We start from the raw sequence: 7,795 nt of genomic DNA, 5'->3' as shown, positions 1-7,795 counted from the left end.
TTGTAATGGGACCACTTGTCTAGCTAGCGACGAGAGGTTTGGGCATCCCTTGAGTGCAACTATCAATGTTGATATGGAAACAACACATAATCATTTCATTTCACTTCCAAAATAAAAATTGTCTGACGATTTCTTCTATGGAGGAAAGGAACATAATTAACAAAAACTACTTTTACTCACAAATTAAAGCAGAACAAAACAATGTCCTACGTTTTCATGTGTTCTGACTCGTACTCACCGTGTAAAAGTTGCATTTTGACGTTGATCAAATTAATTGACCCCTTCTAGCCTGCCGATGCCGAAGGATACCCTTCCCATCTGATTAAAGTCCATAAACTTCCTGCCGACTTTCCTGCCGACTGGCGACTGTGGGGATCGAACCCACGCGCGCCTGGAGCGCAGGCGATCTTAAGTCGCCCCCCTTAACCACTCGGGCAAATCGGCGTGTGACTTAAAAATAATCCCTATTTATTTATATTAATTATACTTCTTAAAAATTATTAGCTCGTACCATCGAGACCTCCAAGTCATTAAAAATCCTTGGTCTCAAAATCTTACTTCTTCAATTTATGCAATAAATAGTATGAAATTTGACAAAGGGAGAGAAGTTGCTCTTGTATCAAATTTGATTGCCTTGTTCATCTTGCTAAAATACCAATTGTCTTTGTGTAACGTACGATGATTAATTGTTTTGGGTCATCCATGTAATCGTGAAAGTATTTTCCTTTTTTCTAAACAATTCTTTAAACATCTTTAATTTTTTTGTTTCAATATCTTTGTTATGTTGTTGAAGGCGCCTCTCTCTCTCTCCCTCTCCCTTACCCCGAGGAGTACATTATTTTATTGGTGGAGGTGGTGGGGACAACCTCACCCAAGGCAATCTTTTGAAAACAGAACCCATGTACACAAGAAGTTTTAAAGATTTTCCCATGTGGGAAAAGGGCCTTGTTTTCCTCTTTGGTGTTCAACATCATAAGCTTCTACTCGAGAGACACCACATATACTTGGTGCAATTGGGGGTGAGGGGCTATGGGTGTGGTAGCCCCTCTAATGTAGGCACCGGCAAGCCTTCCACCCAATCACACCTAGCTAAGTATGTGGTCATTCCCTAGTAGAAGCTCATGACATTGTTGTATTGCACAATGAGGGAATTATAGCAATAATTCGTCTAAAATTTATTGTAGTAGGGCGACAAAGAGGTGCCCAATTAGTGAAAAAGTGAAGAAATAATCCCTTGACATGGGAAAAAAGAGCCAATGAACAATTACTAGTACGACATATCTAAATTGGGATGATCCCTATCACAAAATTACGGGCTATTTTTCCACATCTACATTTGTGTTGAAGCTCAAGAATGCCTTTGCCATGGCTTCATTGTAGCTCATTTTTTGTTTCTAGTTGGGGTATCTCCTCAAGAGAACATGGCTATTGAGATTCTCATCAATTTTTTCATGTCACACTTTTTCAATGAAGGGGCCACTAGACGTCACTAAACCCTCCCCCTTACCCTAGTGTGTGAACAAAAATTCAAGTCCATGATGAATCACCACATATCTCTGATCCCACCAACAATAAGAAGCCTCCATTCATGAGGATTATAACCGAGTAGTAGGACAACCTCCATTCAAATTCATGTTCATTACAATTTCAAGCTTACAACATGAGCCAAGCACTAATTGCTCTATGTATTGGATCTTCCAATACAAGAATGATAGGAAGGACCATCGCTAATGGGTTGTTGATAGTCGGAGTGTGCAAGTAACCCACAAGAAGTTCTCATATAGATCCAAGATTCATTCAAGGCCTCCAAGATATCCATATATATTACAATTATAATGATTCATGATAGCTTTTACAAAAATCCTTCTAGAGCCCAGTAGCTCCACCTCTTCCATTAGCATAGGATTCGTCAACCAAGTAGGGATTCCATGACATTCTACTAAAACCATCTCTTACCTTTGGTGATAAGAAAAAACAATAGCAAACGTCCATAAAGGTTAGATTTCACTTTACTTTAGCAACAAGAAAGGCATTATCTTACAACCTATATGTGCTCCCTCATCACATCTACCCAATCACTCTTAAGATGTCAGTGGTTTAATAAATCCCATTTCAATTGTAACATCGACGAGGTTTAAATTTGATACCTTTCATGGCTATTTTGCTCATCAAAACAAGTAACTAAAATCAACCTTTGTCAAAGACATGCCTTATCAAATATTATGTCTACCAATGTGAATCGATATTGTGTATTATGTAGATTTCTAAATAGTTTGATACTTAATCCATATAAATGAAAAGTATTTCAAAAGACTTAGCTAGCACACGAAATATTGAACATCTCATCAAATTTAGGCCTCTAAAAATTCCATTGTGACCCTACTTAATATTTTATACCTCATACTAACAAATTTAGGACCGCTAGAAAGATGACTTGCACTGTAGCCAAATCTTTGACTTAACAATGCCCATTGAAATAGGATAGATATCCAACAATTCTTAGAAAAATTTCAATAAATATTCCACTCGAAAGAAGCCAACTCTCATGATTGAGTTCCTTATTCAACATCAAATCAAGATAGTAGAAGGAACCCCAAGTAAAATAGTTCGTAGATGAAGGTCCCCCAAGGAGAATCTCATTATAAATGAAGTAGTAAAAGACATGTTAGAAAAAGGAACCATTGTGACTTCCTCAAATGATTGGGGTATGCAAACACACTTGGTAAAGAAAGATGATTCTACCTACAGATTTTGTATCAATTTCAAACCACTTAGTAAGATGACGTGACATATGTATATCCCCTACCTTGATTGGATGTTTTGCTTAATTAATTGGGAATTCAAGATATTTCACTTCACTATATCTAGCTTTTGGGTATTGACACATTTTCTAAGCCCATAAGATGCTCATGAAATAGATTTCAGGACAACAATTGGCCTATAATAATTTAGAAGGATGCCTTTTTCCTTTTAGACTATCTTATGCATGCAATACTTTCTAAAAGACTGCCAATACACTCTTTGAAGGATCTATTGTAAAGGCGTTGTTGATGCATACCTAGATGACACATTGGTGCACATACACTTACTTGGGAGGAGCATATATCAATCTTAAGACAAGTCTTAAACAAAATGGAAAGCACAACATGAAACTTCAATTCAAGAAATACCAATAGGGATCAACACAATTGAAATTATTGGGATTCAACATCCCTTTAGAGGGCATTTGAGAAAATCCTACAAAGATTGTAGCCACAAAATAACATCTTGTTCCAACAAATAAAAAGGCCCCTTAGGTTTTCTTGGGGATTATTAACTTTCATGTGTGACTTATCCCTTGATTAGCAACCCATGCCCAACCTCTAAGGAATCTACTTTAGAAAAATGCTATGTACTATAGGACCCCACACATCAAAATGTATCAACTCGAGTGGCTTCTTGCATGCATGCTTTTCATATGGAAATACATGTTTTTCTTGCCTTCCAAATTGACATTCTACACATGCTTTATGCATCCCATCAACTCTAAACTCCTATAAATCATCCATAATCTATTTTTATTACATATTTTTTAAATGTTGCACATTTATATGACCAATCCACTTATCCCAAATTTCAATGTTAACCACAACCCCTAAACCTTGTGCAAACATACCAACATTTATTTCAAGCAAAACTACATCAAGAGTAAACCATCTATCAGTATGCTTACCTTTTATGATCAACCTACAACCATTTTTAAGGTCCTCTACATAACAACCATTAGATGTGAATCGAACCTACCATCCTTGTTCCACTATTTGACTGGAAAAAACTAGGTTCTTAATTATGTTTGGTACATGCAACATATTAGCCAAGTACTTTATTTTACTAGCTTACATACTCAAGGGAACATTTCCATCTCTCTAAACCACTCTCCATGATAAGTCATGTGGTTAGAGGCACCTAAGTCTACATATCATACATAGTCTTCCTTTTGAAATAGTTAACACAAATTTACTTTTTTCCTATATAGCTCTCCTTGTTGAAATATCAGAGTGGCAATATGGAAATGTGTGCACAAGAGGGAGAAGAGAGCTCAAGTATAAGAAAAAGAACTTGCTTATTCAATTGCTCAAAGTACAACTAGAGTACACTCTCTCATTTTTTTGAGAGTGACCTTTGGGCTATTCATATGGCCATTGGAAGCTAGGGTTAGGGCTTCCCCTTGTCCTCTAGTCCATTCACACCTTGCCTTCCCTCATGCACCCTTACTTACATAGGGTTCCCATGTTATACTTCTAACACCCCCCCCAATGCCAAGGTGGCATTGGATTACATAGCATGTAAATGGTTCCCTCCCTTAATGAATTCATGGGATGCCTTTATAAAGTATGCTACAAGGATGTTTATGGAAAGATGATACAACAAATACTTGATGCCAGGAGGCATATTTCACGGTGAATTCCGTGCCACGGTGGATTCCGTGAGGTTTTACGGTGGATTCCGTAAACTTTGATGATCGGGGCTCATACACAAAGAGGATTCTTTGTGCGAGAAGTTGATGGGGACGCCTATCATTTTCGGGCGTTTCATTAATTTAGTGTGTACATGGGCGATTCCATAGCAGGTGATTCCGTAAAATGCATATTAAATTAATAAACGTTTATGAGTTTAGAGTGCGTACTCGTAATAAATTAAGGTTAGGATTGATTTCTAACCAGTTGATTTATTTATGTAGCTGAAGACTGCTAGGTATTCACTTTTGTCGGTTTAATTGTATTATTTTACTAACGATTGTGAATGCTTCAGTTGATGTGTAGAGATAGCAGCAGTGGCGGAGGAAAGCATTGGAGGATAGCGAGTATTCGATTTATCAATTATATTTTGACGGGCAATACCTTAGGCATGGCGCCTATATTTTGTCGCGCCTATTTATTGAGGCGTTGGATATTTATTTATTATTTTGTATGCGCATGGGCGCACGATTATGTTATTGTACTTGGACATTGTATTGGGTATGCCTGACTCTTTGGGCACCGCCCATTAGCTCTATTTCTATTTTGTGCTAAAGCAAACTCAAAAGCTAAAAGCTTGCTATTTTGTAATTTGGGCTATTATTTGAGCTTGAAGATGATTAATACATAAAATACATGCTTTGTGGAGTGCTCACACAAGGCATGGGGGAGATTGCACCCAATTGGTCTCTTGTTCATGTCGTGCATGCTTTTTACCTTGAGTTTTGTGCAAAAAGTAGAGTTCTTTTGTTCTTGGGGACCTTCCGGCATTCACTACGCGAGCGTACAGCATCCGATCTGCGCACCAGTGGTATCAGAGCAAAGCTGAGATCAAGAGCTTTCAATCGCTACCCATTTTGTGAGAAGGCGGAGCTCCTGGAACGATCGAGCTCTATGGTCAATCTCATCGCGAACGGTCGATACAGGTGGATTCCTGGCGATCAAGAACCTCTGTTTCCATCATCAGATTGCGAAGGACTGGCCTGGAACAGCGGAGGACCACTCCTACATCCTCACATATAAGTCGTGGTTACACCGAGATAAGCTCCATATCTTCAAAAGCTTAAAAGCTTTCATTAGTATTAAGCTTAATAATAAAGCTTAAAGGCCACAAAACTTCGACGTCTGGTAACTCGATATGTCTCAGTGTGATTTTCGACGTGGAAAAACTACGCCCCCCCCCCCCCACCCCCCTCAAAAATCGTCGACTGTTACTACCAAGCTTAGTTATCTAAGCTATAAGGCATAAATCCTCCTAATCATTCAAGTCTTCCAAGTCTCATCAATTCTGCAAGTCTTTCAAGTTCAAGTTCTGCAAGTTTGATAAATCAACCAAGTTCTGCAAGTCCTGGAACTCTGCAAGTCACATAAGTCTGCAACTCTGCAAGTCAGACAAGTCATCTGAAGTCAAAACTGACTTATGTTCAAAACTCATAGAAGGGTTGTTCCTGCGCAGAAACTCCGAACTGCAAAGTTGTTCGTTGGAAGGTACTCTTCGCATACGCAGGTTTGCTGAACCATTTTCAGCACACGCAGAAGATTAAAACGCAGATTTTTCAAAGATTACAAATCCCGCAATAGCCAAAGACGAAGATTGTGAAAGCCACACACAAAAATATATAAGCCTTGTACACCCGATCTTGAGCTATGCTCATCCCGCTAATTTGATTTTGAGAGTGTGAGGTCTTTTGAGTTTTGCAGGATGACGGAATCACATATGGATGATTTAATGGCTGAAGGCAATCTTCCTGAACCTACGATGGAGCAAAAGCTGGACTTAATTATGATGCAGTTGGATGAAGAACAACGAGCTAGGCAAGCATTACAAGTTCAATTGGCTAATTTGCAAAGATCAACTACCGACAAAGAGGAACCTCAATCTGAAGACCTTATTCGACGTACCATCGGCGCGACTCTCGAAGCTCAATCGTACCATCGACGCGACTCTCGAAGCTCAATCCATCAGCAAGGAAACAAAGATAAGTAAAAGAAATTTCAAATTCTGTACTTTCAATGGCACTCGAGAGGGAAAACTGTTATTGCATTCGTCAGTCAGTTTGATGACTACTTTCATGAGGAAACATATGCAGAAAAAGATAAAATCAAGTGTGTCACTAATCATTTAGTGGATAGAGCATCTCTTTGGTGGACCGTGGTTCGTAAGAGTATAGATTGTCCCACTACTTGGGAGAATTTCAAGAAGAAGTTTATACACAATTTCCTTCCTCCACAATTTCATGAAAAAGCCATAAAGCAATGGGACCTTCTTCAGCAACGAGATCGTGAGCCTATTCCTCAGTATACCGAACGCTTTTGGAATGCATTACTCCAGTTACGCATGCTTGAAGACGTACCTGAAGCGACATACAAGCGCAAGTATATGTCTGGACTACTTGGGCATTACTACGCTGAAGTTAATATGTTCAAGCCTGCAACTCTTGAAGACGCAATTTCATTAGCTCATGACACTGAAGATAAGCTACGAGGAAGAGACAAGCGTCCACAGCAATTCCAAGCCAATGGTAACTATGGATCTAAGCAATTCAACTCAAATTTTAGAAGATTTAATCAAGGTCATTTTCCTTCATCATCTTTCCGTAAGAATTGGGCAAAAGCACCTGCTTTACCATCCAATACCAACCAAAACCCCAAGCCTATTCCACAGCCAAATCCTAATATCCCTAGACTTCCTGCCATTGCAAACAATGTAACCAAAGCCAAGCCTATAGTGTGTTATAAATGCCACCAACCTGGACATCTAGCAGCCAATTGCCATTCGAAGAAGCCACCTGTCCATATCAACTACCTTGGAGCAATGGAAGATGACGAACATGAAGAAATGCCTGATTTCACAGAAGATGAGGACGACATTACTACTCCTTCAGATACTTTACCAGGTATGCCAACTCCACATTCTTTATTGACAATGAAATGTTTAGTGCATGGAAAGGAAAAGATTATTTTGCATGATGATGGTAGTACTCATGATTTTATTTCTGCAAAGCTAGTGAAAGAATTGAAGTTACAAACTGTACCTACGCATTATCGCATTAAAGCAGCATTCTTAGGCACTAGGTATAATGGAACACAGGAAGTGCATGATTTAGAAATTCAAATTGGTCAATACACTGAAAGAAGAAATTTTCTAGTTGTACCATTACAGTCCAATGATATTATTTTAGGTATGCCTTGGCGTCATCAACATAACCCTGATATAGATTATTCCACACATTCAATTAATATTCAATTTCAAGGAAAACATATTACATTGTATGGTATACATGCATCTAATGCTTTTC

At 38.6% G+C, this 7,795-nt stretch overlaps 1 non-coding gene across 1 annotated transcript; it reads right to left on the bottom strand.

Annotated features, from left to right (window-relative positions):
* Nucleotides 1-360: 360 nt before the first annotated feature.
* On the bottom strand, nt 361-444 carry TRNAL-UAA (transfer RNA leucine (anticodon UAA)). Its single transcript has one exon. It is a non-coding gene; the product is annotated as a tRNA-Leu (tRNA).
* Nucleotides 445-7,795: the final 7,351 nt, after the last annotated feature.

The sequence above is a fragment of the Lygodium microphyllum genome, chromosome 2, assembly GCF_053477565.2.
Source record: "Lygodium microphyllum isolate KBCC chromosome 2, Lygodium_microphyllum_v1.1.10, whole genome shotgun sequence".
Taxonomy (NCBI): domain Eukaryota; kingdom Viridiplantae; phylum Streptophyta; class Polypodiopsida; order Schizaeales; family Lygodiaceae; genus Lygodium; species Lygodium microphyllum.
The sequence above is the reverse complement of the archived record's forward strand: the minus strand, read 5'-3'. Positions and strand labels throughout refer to the sequence as shown.